Source organism: Marmota monax, unplaced genomic scaffold (genome assembly GCF_021218885.2).
Source record: "Marmota monax isolate L192 unplaced genomic scaffold, Marmota_monax_Labrador192_F-V1.1 WCK01_AAM20220418_F8-fsc00232, whole genome shotgun sequence".
In the NCBI taxonomy this organism is placed as follows: domain Eukaryota; kingdom Metazoa; phylum Chordata; class Mammalia; order Rodentia; family Sciuridae; genus Marmota; species Marmota monax.
Genome location: NW_026695232.1, coordinates 1,985,779 through 2,006,597, shown reverse-complemented (window position 1 = coordinate 2,006,597; position 20,819 = coordinate 1,985,779). Strand labels below are relative to the sequence as shown.

Genomic DNA, 20,819 nt, shown 5'->3' with positions numbered 1-20,819 from the left:
ACTAAAGTTTGCTTCTACAGACTGGTAGAAACAGAACCATGGCCAGGAACAGAGAAGACAACACAAGATATGGTTCACTGCAACAAACATTTATCAAGTGCTGGTTTGTGTTAATCTTTGCTAATCATGGCTACAGTCTCCACTTTGCGACTGTTGATACTCATAAAGCATAGGGAAAAATAAAAATAAAATCTGAAGCCACAACCTTGAAAAGATAGCCAGTTTTCTGTATCAAAGACAAGGCAAAAACAAATACACTGAAGAGATGGTCAGGGTAAATATGGTGTTGAGTAGAAGAGAAAAGGAGTTGCTATGGGACCTCACATCTGGACTTGGAGGAGTGGCTATCACCAGTCAGTCAAGAATGGGAGGGAAGGAAGAGTACACAATAGAGAGCCCTCCTGGAGCTCAACAGCACAAAGAGCTGCTGTTATCCATGTTGGGTGTGTGTTTGCCAGAAATATCAGGGTTGCTGGAACTCCAGAACTTACAAGGGCATGCTTTTGTGTAGTCTAAATTACCTTGACTATATAAAACTCAAGTCAGAGGGCATAACTTCATGATCCATTTGTAGCCAAGAGATAACCTGATTAGAGATCATAAATTTTCTGGGTTTTTTCCTTCAATTTTAAGAAGCATTCCTAATAAAAAGTTTACAAAATTGTGATCACAAAATTATTTATAAATTAGCCATTCAAGGAAAAGAAAAGAGAGAATTAAATTTTCACTTAAATCGGGTTTATATATGATATTAGTTATTAATTTTAAGTGACTTTTTTAAGATTTAAAATAATAGCAAATAACCATTACAATAGACAAAAAATATAAAAACCCTACAATTAATTTTTTAAAAGCCTACTGAAAATTCTAGTGTACTTGTCATTAGCATTGCAACTGACCTCTCCTATATGTCCATCTTATAGTTTAGCTTGAAAGCACGGAGGCAATAAGGCTTCCACAACTACATTTAGAAAACAGTTGGCAACACAGCTGAAAAAAACTATTCCTCACTCTGTACAAAATCAAAGAAATGCAAACCAAGACAAAGGGATAGAATTTAATACTGATCAGATTAATAAGAACAATTAACTATTTCCAAATAACAAAAATGCATATATAGTTGTTAATGATCAATATACTCTTTGATAACCCTTTTAGAAAATAATTTCCTGGAAATTTTCTAATAAAAATAAGGGCAACATTTATATGTGTTTTTATGTGTTATGTTTTTTTATCTTAACAATTTGTAGAGAGCTATTACTGTATATTACAGATTAGAAAGCTAAAGTTCTGAGAAAATAAATTACTTGCTCAATATTGCCAATAAGTGATAGAGCTAGGTTTAAACTCAAAATTTCCAATTTTAGAGCACACTTTTACAGCAACACTATCCTGCTTTTCTACAAAAAAAATCCTAAGTACTTTAAAAAAAAGATGACATTCATGAGGATGGTCATTATATTTTTTAAAAATACTGGAAAATCCCAAAGTAGGAAGAGTTAAGTAAATTTGGGGATATCTGTTGTATAAACTATTATAAAATTATTATAAAGTGGTAAACTATTGAAAAATTTTTATGAAAAAATCAGAATAAAAATGTATCTGCAATAAGACATCTATAAACATATATATTATACTCAGATTGGGAAGGGAGGTGCAAAAAATAAATATTATTGCCACTGTAGAATTTCACTATCGGTACTCAATTTTCTTTTGTTTTTATCAGTTTTGTCAGCAAATCAAGCACTCTTACAAATCTATTCTTCTAATTCATATTTCTAGCATCCTAAACAATTTTTCAAACTTCACTATAATTTATTTGTTATAGACCTAGTGAAAGTAATTACATAATATTTTTAAATCAGTGGTTCTGAAACTTTTCTTTAAGTATGGGATCTCCATCATTTTGTTGTTGTTCTAATTAGTTATACATGACAGCAGAATGCACTTTGATTCATTGTACACAAATGCACAATTTTTCACTTCTCTGGTTGTACAATCATACATGTACCTAGGATAATAGGGATCTCCATCTTAACATCAATGATTTTTGCCTACAATCAGAATTTATAGTGTACTTTTGAAATTCCTTAATTAAGATCCTCCACAGTGACCAAAATTAGCAAATTCTTTTTACTTTCACAACTTTGTAGTCACTCCTAGACTCCTGCACCCAACCAGGAATCATCAGCCCAGAGGTTGTAGATGTTTTAAAGATTAGGAGAGTTTCCTACTAAGAACAAGATCTCTAAGTGCTTACAAAGTTAACTAAATATCTTAGCTGTAAGGGATATTCATAATCTCAATACTTTTAAGAATTGCCAATTAATTTATGTCAGGTGTCTCTGAAGTAGGTAAAATGAAATTTAATTCCACTTTAACCAAAAGAAAAGTAAGAGTTTGGTAAGAGTAATTTCCCTATAAATGGCACCATAAACTGTGAAGAGAATTCCCTCTTAGCTATACAAGGTGACATGCAGAGGCCCTTTCAGCCCAGGGGTTGGTCTCTACCAAGCAACATAAACAGACATTTTGTGGGAAAGTCAAGTAGCTGTTCTCCAATGATATCAAACTCATTAAAATAGAAATGTAGTTCAAACATCTCTAACCTCTTTATGATCTACCATTCAGATTTTTTTTTTTTGTCACACCACTGCCTAATATCCACAGTCCAACTGGATTTTCCTTAGCCAGTCTTAAACTCCAACAGGACTATATTGATCATAGAATTTTGGAGTTCTAGGACCTTTAAGGGACTGGGATCATAGCTCAATAGCAGAGTACTTGCCTAGCACGTGAGAGGCACTGGATTTGATCCTCAGCACCACATAAAAATAAATAAATAAAGATACTGTGTCCATCTACAATTAAGAATAATTTTTTTAAAAAAAAAAAGAAGGGCCCTTAAAAACCATGTGGCTTAATTCCTTTATTTAAATGAGGAGAAAACAAAAGCACTTCCAAGAAAGTTATTGGCTAGTTTAAGGCAAATCCAGACCTGGAACTAAGAAATGTGACCAAACTCTTAAACTTGGCCTCCACATTTCTCCTGACTTTTCAAAAACATCCCATGGAAATATACATGTTCTTTCAATGTTTTCAGGTATATACTGCAGTGGACAGAATAAACTATAATTCTCATTCTCTATAAAGAGTTCCAAGAGAGAGGAAAAACTTCAGCAAAGGTTATAAAAAACAGAATCAAGAAACTGGGAGTGAGGAATAATTATTTAATAGTTCTGCTTTCCATTGAACACTTGTTCTAAGATTCTTCACACTCTAATTGATCTTCAAGGTAGTAAGTATCAGCCTAGGCCAAATAAAAGGTCCTAATTTCATCATGTGTTGATATCAAGTTAACAGTCATCACCAATAATATAGTCCAGTCTTACATTCAGTCCCTTTCATTCTTGATTTCCATAATGTATCTCCATTTTAACAGAAGTTTATGGGCAGTATACCTACAAGAAATTTACAACAGTGGTTGCCTCTGGGAGAAGTAGGGTTTGCAGAGATGGAAAGCTGGGGAGTGGGGGATGCTGGCTTAATTTGCCCTGTATTTTCTTCATTGTTGGCTAAAAAATTTACCCTATTCTTATTACTTTTCCACATTCATTAATTAAATTTTTCTTTCTCAATACACAACTGAATGCATACAATTTTATTACCACTTTCAATAGCACAACTATTTTCATTTTTCTCTTTTAAAGAAGATTTCGGGCAAAAAAAAAAAAGATTTCGGTATTGAAATTTGTAAAATCTCACAGAAATTTTCAGAGCAAAAAAAGAACCAACACAGTCGCAAAACTCAAGACAGAATTCCAGGATTTAAAACATAAATACATAAACAGGAGTGTGATGTTTTTAAGGGGGCGTTTAGTTCAAAAGCCTTTTGAAAAGGAAAAAACTCTTTCCTGGTATTTAAATGGCAAGGCTTTAAAAAGGGGATTCGAATAGGGCTTCTCATCTCAAACGGGGCACTCATGGTGCAGAGAGTACAAATCAAAATTTGATTTCTATCTTATTAGCCTGGGACAGAGGACGGAGTGGAGTGGATAAGGACCTTGTAACAGTCACGTTCACCAAAGAAAAGAAGCATGATTTAGGAGTTCCTCCAGGATTCGTCCGCCTCATTTGGAGGCAGCAGCTTTTCGTGCAGATGAATCGTGTCCTGGGACGTTACTTGAGCTCGGATTGAGAAACCCGCACCGCACTGAACCCAAACACGCAATTTTCATATAATGGAGCTCAGGGATTGCGGTAATAGATTTACTTGAACAAACCACCCATTATCACCCTCGCCTAGCCAAGGAACAGCTCGCCTCGCTGTCTACTTTGTGTGTCAGGGTCAGCTGTCAACACAACCCTTTGTGTCTCATTCAGAATAAGAGTGGTCCTCAGTCACTCAACAGAAGAAAAATGGAAATGACGGCCGGAAGACATGCGCGCGCGCTCGTGACGAAGTGACATTTGGCGTGGAAAAAAAAAGAAACCCACGGACACAGAGCGAACGCCTGGCCACCTATAGACGCTCTCAACTTTCCCAAGCCGAGCTCTAGCCATTCTCTCCCGGATCACCTCTTGTGTCCCCCTACCTGCCGTCCACCATTCCAGGGACCGCCTCACTGCCCCCCCTGGGCTCCGAGAACCGGTCGGGGCGCACCCCTTCTCAGCCTCCACCTCGTTGCTTCTGGGCACTCTGCCGCGCGCCGCAGCCTCCCTCATCCCACGCTCTGTCTGTCCGGCTCCCGCCACAAAGGCAGCGAGTAGAGCCCGGAGTGACAGGCCTTTGGCCTCCGAGCGCCGACAGCACGGGCTGAGTCCGTTCCGTGGACTGACGCCAAGCGGCGGGTGGAGGACGGGTGCGGGTTTCGGGCGGGCACAGGCGCCTGCCCGAGCCACATAAATGCACTCGCGCTCACACCCCGCTTCACTTTCCAGTTCCTCTCGGAAAAGTCCCGCAGCGCTCCCCGGCGCAGGCAGGGTGTCCGGCCCGCCAAAGGGCAGCTCCTGAGAGGGAGAAGCCGTGCGCTGGCGCCGGCCTTGCGCCCTCTCACCTCTAGCCTCCCAGCACCCGCATCCGGGAGTCCCCCCAGCCGCTCACCTGGCCCTGGCGGGGCGCGGAGGCAGAGGACCGGGGGTGGCCCTCGCCTGGACCGGGCTGGTTTCCCCACCCCCAGTCCGGCTCCCAGCGCTGCGCTCCACTCGCTTCGGCTACCCTCCTCCGAGGTGCTAGCGCCGCCGGCGGCTGGCGTCTCTCTGGCAGGCTCGCTGGCCGCGCGCTCAGTTCCCCGGGGCGGAGCAAGGCGGCGGCCGCCGCGGCCAGAGGCGGATTCCTCAGGTGCTGCCCCTCCCGCTCGCCCAGAACCTACACCGCGAGGATCCCGGCTTCCTCTCCCGGAGCCCCGCCTCTTGCCCTCCCGCAGCCTTGACGCCTGCGAGTGGCCTTTAAGTCCCCCCTCGCTCCCCTCGAGGGTAGTGGGAACACCGTTCCTTACGCACCCCCTCCAAACTCGCCCCCACCCATACTGGGGAGCCGTGGGTGCACTGTCCTCACGCCTCCATTTCCAAACTCCTCGCAGAGATGAGTGTGTGGGTGGCCACTGTGGGGTGTGGAGGTGGGGGTGTGCAGAGGGTCCACTAGGAAAAAGGATTGCTCCCCCCCGCCCCAGGGCTGCTGACGTGCGCAGCCAAGAAGAAAAATTATTTTCTGGCCGCGTCCGCGTTCATTCACCGAGTGCTCTCGCCTCATTGCGCGATTGCTTTCTCTGTTCACTGGACGGCGGCTAAAGAACCTCAAGCGTGAACTCAGCCTGGGCAATGGTGGGTCAAAAACCCTTGGCCTTTTGCACGAAGGGAGGTAGGGCGGGGGCAGGGCGCAGACAAAACCAAACAAACGCGGGATCTCCCGGCCAGGCAGACTTTTGCACCTCCGGAATGAGCAACCCGAGGGTTGTCGGCCAGCGGTTAGGGGACTCAGCGGCTTCGCCATGGCTGGTGCGGAGTTCTCCAGGACCACAGGGGGAAGCTCCGTCCAAGGGTAGCCCCTTCCATCGGGGCCTCGTCTTTATTGGATAGTGCAGTGACAAACGTTCTGGAGGGATGATGCTGCCGAATAGTAACAGATGTTACTCCACTTTTCACAGTTGACGTCTTTTGTATTAGAGATGCAGTTCTATTTTCTTAAACCGTAATTGTTGCCAGGGATAGATGACTCCACCTTATGGAAGAAGATCCAAGCTAGATGGGTACAGAAATTATACAGAAAAGTTTATCTCTTTTACTCAGCCTGTTGGTGGGAGTGGGGTAGGCTGCAGCAGCGCCCCGTCCCAAGTGGGTTGCTATCAGTGTCAAGTGTTAACATATCATTGTCAATTATTTAAAGACAATGTCAGTTAAACTTAGATCACATAATCTCTAAGTTAGTACTTTTGTTTGCTTGTCTCACTTTAAATTTTTTTCTCTAGAACCAAAATTCATGTGTTTTTTTTTTCTTTTTTTCTATTGGTCGACACAGAAGGAATTGACTAGAAGTCTGTAATCACCAGAAAGCAACTCAAGGCATAGTTCAGTTATGATTAGCAAAAATAAAAGATTTGTTTGCAGTTTGGATTGTCTTCTCTCTCTCCCACGGTAGGAAGACATATTATTATTATTATTTGACCTTGGGATTAAGCCCAGAGGCGCTTTACCACTGAGTCACATCCCCAACCCTCTAAATTACTTAGGGTCTTGCTAAATTGCTGAGGCTGACTTCAAACTCTCCATCCTCCTGCTTCAGCCTCCCAAGTTGCTGGGATAACAGGCATGGACCATTGCGCCCCATGAAGTGATTTTTTTTAAATACTTTGCTCCTGTGTACTTAAGGAACAAGAATGTTTCTGTTGTTGTTTTACCATTGAATTCATATTATCTGTATTTTAAAAACACATAGAAACATTTTTAAGTGTCAGGAAGACAGGAAACATGGCTTTCTCAATCACTGCTATATCCCTACAGTTCTGAGTCTTGGACACAATGCAAACTTAGAATAAAATAAATGTTTTGAAACTAACTACAACATAGAAAGGTGCAGATGATTGGCAGTTTAAGTCATCAAAAAGGAATCCAATGTCAATTGGCAAAATCATCATGAGAACTGGCCTACACATGGAAAAGGCAGTAAATTAAAACTTGAGGTTCCCACTCTGCCTAGGGAGGGAGCTGCCTGTGTTCCTATAACTGCTTTCCTTATGGTCCATCCTGGCCACCCAGACTTGTCTGAAGTTGTGCTGACAGCTTTTTGGGGAGGGGGGGAGTTAATCTCCTTTTGGTATTCACAACAGCCAGGGACTTGATATTGATGTATTTTAAACCACATTAAATAAAGAGTCTGTTGCCTTAAAAAAAAAAAAAAAAAAAAAACTTGAGGTTCCAAGTTCACCTTGTGTATATAAATCAAGTTCATAAGAAGGCGTTAAAGAGAAAAAACAGTTAAAACAGATGAGAAGCTTTTGAAAAACTCATTCCTTTACAAGGTCTGTTGAGTTGGAGGAGAGGAACACTTTCCATTTTAAAGATAAGAAAAAACAGTGCAGTTTTCCCCCAGTTTAGTTTAAGCACGATTTTTTGAGTGCCAACCACATTGGACTCTGCAGATGTCACAGCAAATGTGGCATAGTAGTTCAAGGATCTTAGTACCAGGATTCTGGTACTCATTCAATAAGCATCTATTGAACACCTACTGTGAACCAGATGGCTTAGTAAATCAGTAGTAGTGGTAAGTCATCAGTAAATAAGACTAACGGTTAAAAGTTAGTGATAGTAATCTATTTACATCCTGGTAGAGTGAAATAGTCCAATGTCACCTTTAATAGATAGCACACTCTGGTTCTGAATTTGTGCATGTGCCTTATCTCTTCTTTGGGGTTTGTATATACCTCATTATGCCCACTAGTCTGTGGTGATTATAAACTATGTTAAGAATATGAGTAAACACTGGACATGGATGTCATAGATTTTAATCCTGGCTCAACAATTACCTATTATGTAACCTTGACCAAGTCACTTGACTCCATTTCAGCATCCCTATTTGTAAAATAACATCATAATAGTACCTACCTCAGGTAGTGGCTGTATGGATTGAGATCATTCATTCATTCAGTTAACATACTAAATGTTAACTGCTATCATTGTGAATGCTTCCACTCTCCCTTGTATTAATGATTTCCAAATGCTTAGCACTCCAAATTCAGTGAAAAATGTTAAAGCTCATAGCAGAGTTCATATAAATGATAGAGTACTTCCAAATGATTCTTAATCCTTTTCTTGGCCATGGGTGAAATTCTGTAATTATATCCTGGTTTGCCTCTCAATGATAAATGCCCCTTTGCATTAATTTCTTGGCCTTTAGATCTATAGTCTTGATTATTCTTTCTTATTCTTCTTTTTTAATTTTTTTTGTAGTTATAGATGGACAGAATGCTTTCATTTTATTTATTTTTAATGGGGTGCTAAGGATTGAACCCAGTGCTTCACACATGCTAGGCAAAGCGCTCTGCCACTGAGCTACAGCCCCAGCCTTATTCTTCCTAATTCTTATCCTCCATGTCCACATCAGAAGTGGGTACTGAGAAGGAAGTTCTCTTGAGAAATTTCACAGGTCTCACAGCTCATTTCCTGCTGGTAAAAGTTTGAGTCCTAAGGGTTCTTTTACAGTTACAGTTGTTTTGTTGTTTTTGTTTTGAAAGCCAGATTTGTGGGGCTGGGGTGTAGCTCAGTGATAGAATGCTTGCTGAGGGAGTTGGAAGGAGGTGTTTGTGGCTGACTTGGCCATAAAATTCCCTGAAACACTTAGTAGACTTAGTATTTTCTTCCATTGGTTTCCATGTGCTATTAGTCACATCCAAAGTTCTTTCCTGGGCCAAGTTACAAACAACTATCCTCTATTTCTTTACTTCCTCATCCTTTTCCTCTTTCGATCAACTTAGGTTTGAGGCTTGGTGACTCAGCATCCCTGCACACCATAATAATCATTCATCTTCTCTGAGGAAGGATCCACTACTTTTCCACTCAGAGCCAATTCATTGCAAGAGAAAGCCAATCCCCAACCTAATACTATCCTCAGAGGGTAAGACCACAGGGAGAATTGAATAGTGATTTAACTCCAGATGGATTACAAATGTTGAATGATCTAGATTTCAACTCACAAATATGAGCAGATTTTAAAAATCACTAATAGAAAAAAGAAAATACACCATGTGAAAGAAGACTGATTTAGAGCAAATATCACCCACTGAAAAGGAATTAATGTAGGAACAAGACTTTTTTAAAAAATTAAAAATTAAAAAAAAAAACTCATCTCTGTTCTTAGTGCAATTTAAAGAGTAACAAGATCAGGTTGTCAAGAAAATGGAGCAATCTGAGAACCAGAATGTCTTTGGAAATTTCTAAATAGATGGATATTTAAGTTAGAAGACTATAGAAGCAATATCATAGATAACTGCTATAAGCAAAATTAGAAATTATATAATCAACTAAAAAAAATCCTTCCAGAGTTCAGAGCAAAGGATAAAGATATATTTCTTTTCTTTCACAATTTCTTTAAGAAAACAAAGCTAAATGTGGCACATGCCTGTAGTCCCAACTACTCAAAAGGCTGAGTCAGGAGGATTGCTTGAGACCAGCCTGGGCAACATAGTGGGACCCTGCTTAAAAAATAAATAAATGCAGACTGGAATTGTAGCTCAGTGGTAGAGCACTTGCCTCTCAAGTGTGAGGCACTGGGTTCAATCCTAGCACCACAAAAAATAATAATAATAATTAATAAATAAATAAATAAAGGCATTGAGTCTATACACAACTAAAATATATATAAATGTAAAAAAAGAATGACTAAATAAAATAAATAATAAACAAAATCTAGGAGATTAAATATTTATGTATTAAAGGTCCAAAGTAAAAATAGAGTAGTATATACCATATTACCAAAAAAATCATTAAAATAAACTAAAGAAGGCCAGCTGCAGTGGTGGATACTTCATTCCCAGCAACTCTTGAGGTTGAGGCAGGAGGAGCATAAGTTCAAGGGCAGGCTGGGCAACTTAATGAGACCCTGTATCAGAGTAAAAAATAAAAAGGGCTGGTGATGTGACTCAGTGGTGGGGCTATAAACAGCTCCAGGACCAGACAGCTTCAATCTCCAGGACCAGAAAAAACATTAAGAAGACCTAGATAAATGGAAAGACATCATGTGTTCCTGGGTTTGAAGACTTAATATTAAGATGGCAATACTCCCATAACTGATCTGCAGATTCAGTACAATCCCTATCAAAATTCCAGCTGCTTTTGCAGAAATTGATAAACTGATACTGTAATTCATAAGGAAATGTAAGGGACCCAGAATAGCAAAAACAACCTTGGGGGAAAAAGAACAAAGTTAGAGAACTATGCTTCTCCTTTTTAGGTCTTATTACAAAGCAACAAAAATCAAGACCATGTGGCAATGGCATAAGGACAGACATAGATCAATGGAATAGAATTGAGTCCAGAAATAAACCCATGCATCTATGGTCAATTGATTTTCAACAATAGTATCAAAATAATACCATGGAGAAACTATAGTCCTTCCAACAGATCAAGCTGGGACAATTGGATATCCACATACAAAACAATGAAGTTGGACATCTACCTTACAACAGGTATAAAAATTAACTCAAAATGGAACATAGTGGGCTGGGGATGTGGCTGTATGATAGAGTATTTGCCTGGCATGCATGAGTTCCTGGGTTCAATCCCCAGAACCACCAAAAAAAAAAAAGAAAAGAAAAAGAAAAAGAAAGAAAGAAAAGAAACATAGACCTAAAGGTAAGAGCTGAAACTACAATATGCTGATTATAGAATCCTTTGACATCAGGGCAGGCAATGGTTTAATATGATACCAAAAACACAAGCAACAAGGGAAAATAAATGCATATATTGTGCATCAAAGGTCAGTATTAAAGTAAAAAGACAACCCATATTGTGGAAGCAAATATTTGCAAATCATGTATCTGATAAGAATCTAGTATCCAGAATTTATGAAGAACTCTTTATAATACAAAGGCCAATAATCCAAATGAAAAATGAATAAAAGATGACATATAAATGACCAATAATCACATGTAAAGGTGCTTAACATCATTAGCTAAGTGAGATATACAAATTATAACCACAGTGAGGTACCTCTTCACACCCATTAGAATGGCTATTATCAGAAAAACCTCAAAGAAACTAACAACAACAACAAAATCCAGAATGTAACAGTATACATACAACGAAATCTTACTCAGCCTTAAAAAGGAAGGAAGTTCTGACATATCAGAAAATATGGATAAACCTCAAAAATGTTAAGTGGAGTAAGCCATTCATAAAAGGAAAAATAGGCATGATTTCACTTAATATAATTGTATTAGTCAAATTCATAGATACGGACAGTAAAATGGTGATTGCTAGAGTCTTGTTAAAGAAGGCAAAAATGAGGATTTGTGTCTTTGTTTTAATATATATATTATATATATATATATATATTATATATATATATAATATATATATATATATATATATATTTTTTTTTTTCGGCTGACACAACATCTTTGTTTGTATGTGGTGCTGAGGATCGAACCCGGGCCGCACGCATGCGCGCTACCGTTTGAGCCACATCCCCAGCCCCTTTTTTTTTTTTTTTTGAGTGGAAGAGGGGTGCTGGAGATCAAATCTAGGGCCTTGCTCATGCTAAGCACTCACTCCACCACTGAGCTATATCTTCAGCTAGTGAGGAGTGATTTTTTTAAAATATTTTTTTAGTTGTAGATGGACATAATCCCTTTATTTTATTTTTTAAATATCTTTTTAGTTGTAGTTGGACACAATATCTTTATTTTATTTATTTATTTTTATGTGATGCTGAGGATTGAACCCAGTGAGCACATACAAGGTGAGCACTCTACCACTGAGCTACAACACCAGCCCAAGGATTGATTTTTTTAATAGGTACAGTGTTTTAGTTTGAAAAGATGAAAAACATTCTGGAGATGGGTGGTAGTGTTGGCTGCACAACAATGTGAATGTATTTAATGACAGAACTGATACTTAGCAGCTGGGAGTGCAGCTCATGCTTAACATATACAGGGCCAGGATTCAATCCCCAATACGTCTCAAAATAAGAACTGTATACTCAAATATGATTAAAATGGTAAATGTTATGATATGCCTATTTTACCACAATAAAAGGTCTCTAAAAGATAAAATAATAAGTGTTAGAAAAGATTAGAGGGCTGGGGTTTCAACTCAATGGTAGAGCGCTTGCCTTGCATGTATGAGGCACTGGGTTAAATTCTTAACACCACATACAATAAATGAATAAAATAAAGGTCCATCAACCACTAAAAATATATATTTAAAAAAAAATACTTGGGCTGTGGGTGTGGCTCCATGGTAGAGCCCTTGCTTAGCAGATGTGAGGCACTGGGTTCGATCCACAGCACCACATAAAAAATAAATTAATTAAAATTATAAAAAATATATATTTAAAAAAGCTTATACATGAATGTTCATAACAGCATTATCTGTAGTAGCCAAAAAGTGGACATGACCCAAATATCTATCAGCTGATGAATGAATAAACAAAATGCGGTATGTTCATACAATGGAATATTATTTGGCAAAAAAAAGACAGTACTGATAAATGCTTCAACATGTATGAACTTTAAAAGCATTATGCTAAGTGAAAAATAAAAAGATATAAAAGGCCACATATTGTCATTCCACTTATATGAAATGTCTAGAGTCAGCAAAACCATAGAGTTAGGATATATATATATATGTATATATATATCCTATGTGAAACTTCTGATTTGAGGATAAAGAATAAGAATCCATAAGCTTTCAGACCTCCCATAGAATACTATATATAAATAAAAAATAATCAGGTCATCATCTTACGTTTTGTCTGCAACATTGCATGAAAGAATATTTATAGGACTATGTTCTGAAGGAAAACCATATTAGTTTGAATTCCAGGCAAAGCTGTAGCATAGTTGCCTCTCAAGCAACCCGAGGGGCAGCTTCTCCCATGGAGCAGTGTTTTTAAAATTCTGATGAACACTATAATTTCCTTCTCTTTACCCTAGAGATTGGATCAGGGATTCTGTGGTTTGAATGTGTTTCCTCCAAATCATTGAAAACTTAGTCCTCAAGCAACAGTACTGGGAGGCAGGGCCTTTGGGAAAGGGTGTAGGTCATGAGGGCTCAACGATGAAATTAAGGCCACTATGTAAAGTGCTTGCCTAGAGGAAAGAGACCCAAGGGAGGGAAGAGGGGAAGGCAAGGGAAAATATGGAGAATGATATTGATCAAATTATACTGTTATACTGTGAATGTGTACGAATATGTAACAACAAGTCCCACCATTATGTACAACTATAATGCACAACAGAAAATATGGGGGAAAGTGCTTGTGGAGCACGTTCTTTCTTGCTCCTCTGCCAAGTGAGACTATAGTATTCTTCCCATCTAGAGGACACTGTTCAAAGTGCTATCTTGGAAGCAGAGAGACTGGACCCTAACCTGCTAGTGTCTTGATCTTGGACTTCCCCGCCTCTGGAACTGTGAAAAAAGAAACTTCTGTTCTTTATAAATTACCCAATCTGTGATATTCTATCATAGCGGCACAGAATAGACTAAGACAGGGAAGGACAATAATATAAACCTAAATCAATGAGTGAATGGAATTTCCTTGCCTCACGGTTTGGTTTGGGTTATTCCAATTAAAGAAAGGACAATGTTTTCTTTTATTTATTTATTTTTATGTGGTGCTGAGGATGGAATCCAGGGCCTTGCATGCACTAGGCGAGCGCTCTACCGCTGAGCCCAATCCCCAGACCCAAGAAAGGACAATGTTTTCTCCAATGATTAACAAACAATGTTTCTTCCCTTCTAGGTGTGTAATGTGATTTTATGAAGCCTGAATTGTAGCAACTATCATGCTATGAGGGAAGCTAACAAAAGGAAGAGAGTAGATTTGAGAAACTAAAAATAGAGAGGGAGGGCCTGGGATTATGGCTCAGCCGTAGAGCGCTCACCTAGCACGGGCGGGACCCGGTTCGATTCCCCAGCACCACATAAAAATAAAGGCATTGTGTTGTGTCCATCCACATCTAAAAACGTAAGTAAATAAAAATAAGTAAATAAATAAAAATATAGAGGGAACCCTCATTAAACAGTACTTGAAACTTGCCTAAGAACTATGTCAGTGAGATGAGAACAAAATATGTTTACTAGTAAGCTTCTTTGTGATGCCTTGGTATTACTTGCAATTAAATTGAAGTCTCAATAAAAGGAAAATAAAAGTATACAAAAATACTGAGGGTAGAACCCCAATAAAATCTAAGTAATTATTGATAACGTTTTTATAAAATCTAATGTAAGTGTCAAGAGAGGGTTCATAACATACGACAAAAATACTAAATATGAAAAATAATTCAAAATTAAAATTGTAGTTTATTTGAAAAATTGTTGGACATATGAGAGATTTAAAAAGGTTCAAAATCTTGTCTTGTTTGGGGAAGACAATGAAGCATAAGGAATAGATACTATTTTTTCGTTGATGTTTATAAGTGTATGTTGATTCCACTTTAAAAAATTTAAACATAATAACCAGAGTTCGTTGTAGAACTTCAGAATAATTTGAAAAAAAAATTCAAAGAAAATAAAACATAATGAAAAGAAAACATAATTGAAGTGTGTGAATACATTCTTAGCATCAATAAATTGAGTGAGGTAAATTTCACTCTGAAAGATAAAAAAGCTCAGAGTGAGGGCTGGGGCTGTAGCTCAGGGGCAGAGCAATTGCCTAGCATTATACTTGGTTCAATCCTCAGCACCACTTAAAAATAAACAAATAAAAGCATTCTGTCTATTTACAACTACAATTTTTTAAAATATTTATTTTTTAGCTGTAGTTGGACACAATACCTTTATTTCACTTATTTATTTTTATGTGGTGCTGAGGATCGAACCCAGGATCCTGCACGTGAGAGGCAAGCGCTCTACCACTGAACCACAATCCCAGCCCTAAATATTTTTTTAAAAAAAGCTCAGAGTGAAAAAGAAAATTTAACTATATTCTCCTTATGAACCGTATCAGAAAAAAAAAAATGACACAGAAAGATTGAAAATAAGTGGATAGTCAATAAAGTTACAGGCAAATGCAAACAAAAAGCATCAACAGTAGCAACATAAAATCAAAGTGATTCCAGGCACAGTATATGCTTATAGTGCCTGCTACTTGGGAGTCTGAGGCAGGAGGATTGCTTGTGCCTAGAAGTTAGGGGCCAGCTGGGTAACATAGAAAGATGCAGAGAGAGAGAGAGAGAGAGAGAGAGAGAGAGAGAGAGAGAGAGAGAGAGAAAGTTTTTTTTTTTTAAAAAAACAAGTACAATTCATGATAAGTAAACATTAAGTAGAACAACAAGACTAATTTATTTGGATTAAAAGGTACAATAAGAACAGCAAATATTTCTTGAATTTTCACTCCATTCCAGGCACTTGGCTGAGTTTCACAGACATGTTCTCAAATAATCTTTACAACTTTATGGAATGACTGTGGTTAACATATTCATTTTGCTGATGAAGATGGAGGCTTGAGAGAGGTGATCTTCTAAGCGTCTCACAATGATAGATAGGCACAGAACTCCAAACCCTGATTTGTTAATTCCACGTGCAAGCCAATGGTACTAAAATATTTAAATAAATGATGGGAATAAAAGGAGAATTTATTTTTAATCAATTTCACCAAGAATTTAACATATCACATAACAAAAAATAAATAGAAAGGGCTGGGATTGTAGCTCATTGGTAGAGCGCTTGCCTCACATATGTGTGGCACTGGGTCTGATCTTCAGCATCACATAAAAATAAACAATAAATAAAGATATTGTGTCCTTTTAAATTTTCTAAAGAAAATTTAACTATTTTCTCCTTATGAACCATACCAGAAAAAAAATGACACAGAAAGATTGAAAATAAGTGGATAGCCAATAAAAATATTGGAAAAAATAATAAATAAATAAATAGAAAAAAGAAGATTTGGAAATATGATTGTGCTATCCACACTTCTCATTACTATAACAAAATTCCCAAGATAAGCAGCTTTTAAAGAGGAAAGATTTATTTGGTTTACAGTTTGAGAGGTTTTATAAACAGTGAGACCCATTGCTTTTTGATCTGTGGACAAGCAACACATGGTGGAATAAGCTAATCACCTCATGGTAGTCAGGAAGCAAAGAGAGAAAGAGGAGGGGCCCAGGTCTAAAATCCCTTTCAAAGGCTCGTCTCCAATGACCTTAGGTTCCACCTCTTAAAAAGTTGTACCATCTCCCAACAGTGACACTGGAGACTGAACCTTTAACACATGGGCCTTTGGGGAACAAATGGACTACATCAAAATGAAAACTTCTGGGCATCCCAGGACACAAGTAATAGAGGTAAAGACAACTGGAATATGGAATGGCAGAAAAATATGTGTAAATCATATATCTGAGATCCACTTCTCTTGAATTTTCTCTGATATGCAATTCAGTCTCTGTAAGAACATTATCTGCTTTTACTGAGGTGGATCCACACTTCAATAAAAAGATTGTAGAAGTGTTTTCAAGTAACTATCTGTCACCTAGAACATGAGGAGCCTTCTAGTGAATTCTTAAGCACCCTGTTTCTGTTGGCCTCTAGCCCTAACAGCATTTGGCAAGCATATTTCATAATTTATATTTTGGGACTGTGAATTTGATGGTTAGTTATGTGTCACCTTGAATAGGCTAGAGTACCCAGTTATTTAACTCCGTACTAATCCAACTGTTACTGTGAAGGTATTTTGCAGGTGTAGTTAAGATGCATAATCAGTTTACTTTAAGTAAAAGAGATTATCTTTGGTCATGTGGTAGGCCTCAACCAATTAGTTGAAAGACCTTTAGAGCAAAAGAGAGATTCTGCCTCAAGACAGCAGCAGCAGCCCTGACCTGAGTTTCCAACCTACTAGCCTGCCTGACAAATTTCTAGTTCTCACAATCACGTAGCCAATTCCTTGAAATAAATGTGTGGGTATGTGTGTGTGTTGAAAATGCCATTTTCTATTTTGTATCCTGTCTTTTAATTCTATGGTTATTAAGTTATTAATTTGAACCTGTATTTATCAATCTTTTATCTGTCACTTTTTGTTTAAATCTTTGCCTACTCTGAAGTCTTAAATACATTTGCATATATTTGCTGAAACCTCTAAAGTTCTAATTTTACATGTGCGTTCTTTTTCCAACTGAGTTTAATTAAAAAAAATAAGATAGGGCTTCAATTTTATTTTCTTTCATATGTACAACCAAAACTCTTAACACTATTTTTAATGAAGAGTATGTCCCCCCAACACACACACACATCTATTTGAATTCCCCCTCTCTGACTTAGCACATTTCCATATAGGTACAAATCTGTACCTGTATTCTCTATTATCCTGTCATTTTAAATCTGAAATTTTACCATTGATTTCTCAAATGCTTATATAATTTTAGATCCTTCAGATCTGTCTGCATCATCAATTAACAAGATTTGACATCCTAACTGCCAAATCAGATCACAGGCCACACCTGGTAAATCCAATAGTATTTTCTTAGTTCTCATCTTTTTCAATTTCTAAGCAGTATTTTACACACTTGGCTATATCCTCTCTCTTAGTACTGTTTCCTGCTTTTATTGTTCTGTTCTGTTTTGCTGTTCTGTTCTGTTCTGTACTGTTTTGGTTATCTTCTTATTCTTCCTTTCTGTCTCTTTGGTAACTCATCTGAGAATTGCCTCTCTCCATTTATTTCATCAACAATTTCATCCTTTTCTTTTTCTTTTGATACAGTATCTCACCGTGTGTTCCCCAGGCTCATCCTGAACTTCTGTGCTGAAACAATCCTCCTGAGTAGCTGGTATTATAGGCAAACACCTAGCTTTTGGCCCCTTCTTGAAGTCAACCTAGGGTCTTGAATTCAAGATGTCAAAAACCGACTTTACACCTCCTCTTAAACCTGTTTCTCTCAATTATATATTTCACAGACATCACCATCCTCCCAGTCAAATTAAGTTGAAAACTCAGTATTGAAAGTTAGATTCTTTATCTTCCCCCATCTACCACCTTCTTTCTTGGGGGCAGAGGTGGTGGGGATCGAACCCAGGGGCATTGAATCACCGAGTCACATTCCCAGCCCTTTTTGGTTTTTTCATTTTTTAAATATATATATATATATATTTTTTAGTTGTTGATGGACCTTCATTCTGTTTATTTGTTTGTTTGTTTATTTATTTATATGTGGTGCTGAGAATCAAACCCAGTGCTTCACACATGCTAGGCAAGTTCTCTACCATTGAGCCACAACCCCAGCACTATTTTTTTTTTTAATTTTAAGACAGAATTTCACTAAATTCCTTAGGGCCTTGCTAAATTGCTGAGGCTGGCCTTGAACTTGAGGCATGCTTTATTGCAGTGGGCTCATCTATCACCTTCAACCAGTAGTCAAATATTAAGGACTCTTCCTCTGTCATGTAAGTGGAGAAATCCTCACTTTCCCTTTTTGACTCTCTTACCTTAGTTTATTAGGACTTTCTTGGCTCCAGCCACAAGGCCCTCCCTGGAGATCTTTCAAACCCCCTCCTGCCTCAGGGCCTTTGCCCTTTCAGTTGACTCTACTTGGAAACATGTTCACTTGGAAAGTAAAATACTTCCTAATCTTCTATTCTCTGCCTAAGCTGCAGTTTCAGAGAAGACTTCTCTGACTGTGATAGAGAAAATAGCTTCCTTGTCACTGCTTTACACCTTTACCTTGCTTTATTTTTCTTCAGAGTATCATGATGAACTGCTACTTTACTATGCATTCATTTGTTTGTCTCATCCACTAGAATGTTTGCTTCGTGAGGGCAAGGACTTTCATTGGTTAAATCTGTGCCATATTTTCAGCATCTAGAATAGTCATTGGCAGAGTGCAGGGGCAAAATAGATATTCATTGACTGGATAGTTGGATTCTCCTTCGTTTGCCTACCTGTTTTATGGTGCTAGGGATAGAACCCAGCACCTCGCACATGAGAAGCAAGTGTTCTACCATTGAGTGTATCCCCAGCCCCTCTTCTTCATTTAATAGCTCTTGGTATACATCATTGCTTTACCTATTAAATTATGGACCTTTGTGGTGATTGTCAAGGTCTTACTCAGATTAATAGACCCAAGGCCCCTAGCATGAGGCTTTGTGTTTTATGTTTCACATGTAATCAGTAAGTATTTTTCAAATTGGATCAAACTCACCTCCTTTGTCTCCTACTCTTATACATCATTCTACAAAATTAAGTCACCTAAGTTGCAAGTCAGTCACATCTCTCCTCTACTCTGAATTCCTATTTACACTACATTTTGCTGTGATTTTCCTGGTATTCAAATACTTTCACAATAGAGAGAAGACAGGCATTATTGATCTATCCCTATCTATCATTTTAATATTACTCCTCCACTATAGACAGAAGTTACTATTAAATCTTAGTAGTGTAGCCTTCCTCTGAAGTTTATGTAAACAAATAGGAAGAAAGCAAGCAGTCAATCACAAGAAAATAATTTAAAGGAAAATCATAGTTTCACTCCATGAAATATTTTTAAGCTATTGAAAATAGTATCTATATGTTTACTTTGAAATACATTAAAAAATAAGTTTATAAGGGCTAAGGATGTAGCTTAGTGATAAAGACCTTGCCTGACATGTGTAAAGCCCCAGATTCAATTCCCAGTGCTAGGTGAATATATAGAGAGAGATATGATAGACTATTTCTAATATAATGTGAACTTTACCTAAGTATTTAAATGATAACTTGTTCATAGTAAAATGATCTCAACACTTCTCTATGCTCCAAAATTTTTATAATAGAACTGTAGGAAAAATATATTGAATAAGAAAAAAAATCCTATAATAAAATTAAATACTTTAAAAGCATGAGATTACTGTATGTAAAAATTATCATAAATGTGTAAAAAAAGATTATCCTCCCTCCCAAAGAAAACTAAAGGAAAATCACTAGTAGCTGTTTGGGATAGCATCATATGGGTTACTTTTATTTCTTCATTTTTATGCAATTGTTTAATGAGCTTGCCATCCAATTCTAACGAGAAAAGAATATATATATATATATAGAGAGAGAGATATAGATATAGATATATATCTATATAGATATATAGATATATAGATATAGATATAGATATATAGATATAGTAGCACTTCATACTCCTAAAATAAAATTAGCAGAATATATAAGAGAATCCAAATCAGTGGATAAGGCAGGCCGATAAAATGGAGAATCGACCTAAAACTGCCTCTCTATTTTGATTAATATCTCATGTACTTATAGGACTTCCCACTTCTTTTTTTTAAAGTATTTATTTTTTAGCTTTAGGTGGACACAATATCTTTATTTTATTTTTATGTGGTGCTGAGGATCGAACCCAGTGCCTCACGCATGCCAGGTGAGCGTGCTGCTACTTGAGCCATATCCCCAGCCCCTGCCCACTTCTTTCACTGAAAGTTCTTCCTTACTAAAATATGTGTGTTCATTTTTCATTGTTTCTTTCCTTTCCTTTCCTTTCTTCTTTACTCAAAAAGACCATTTCTGGTAGGACTCTTTGTATACCCCTCTACTATTGTTACTTAGAGCTGACTTGTCCTGGAGCCCTGGACAGCAGCTATGCACTATTATCCACTTTATGTGGAAGAGGAGGCCCCCCAGTCATAAGTTG

The 20,819-nt window shown here is 37.8% G+C and overlaps 1 protein-coding gene across 6 annotated transcripts in view; it reads right to left on the bottom strand.

Moving 5' to 3' along the window:
• The window catches only part of Greb1l (GREB1 like retinoic acid receptor coactivator), a 264,690-nt gene extending 259,425 nt beyond the window's left edge, over positions 1 to 5,265 (bottom strand). For all 6 annotated transcript variants that reach the window (XM_046438512.2, XM_046438513.2, XM_046438514.2 and 3 more), the window contains exon 1: positions 5,105 to 5,265. The gene's annotated coding sequence lies outside the window, so the exon portion shown is untranslated. The remainder of the gene's footprint in view (positions 1 to 5,104) is intronic.
• Positions 5,266 to 20,819: the final 15,554 nt, after the last annotated feature.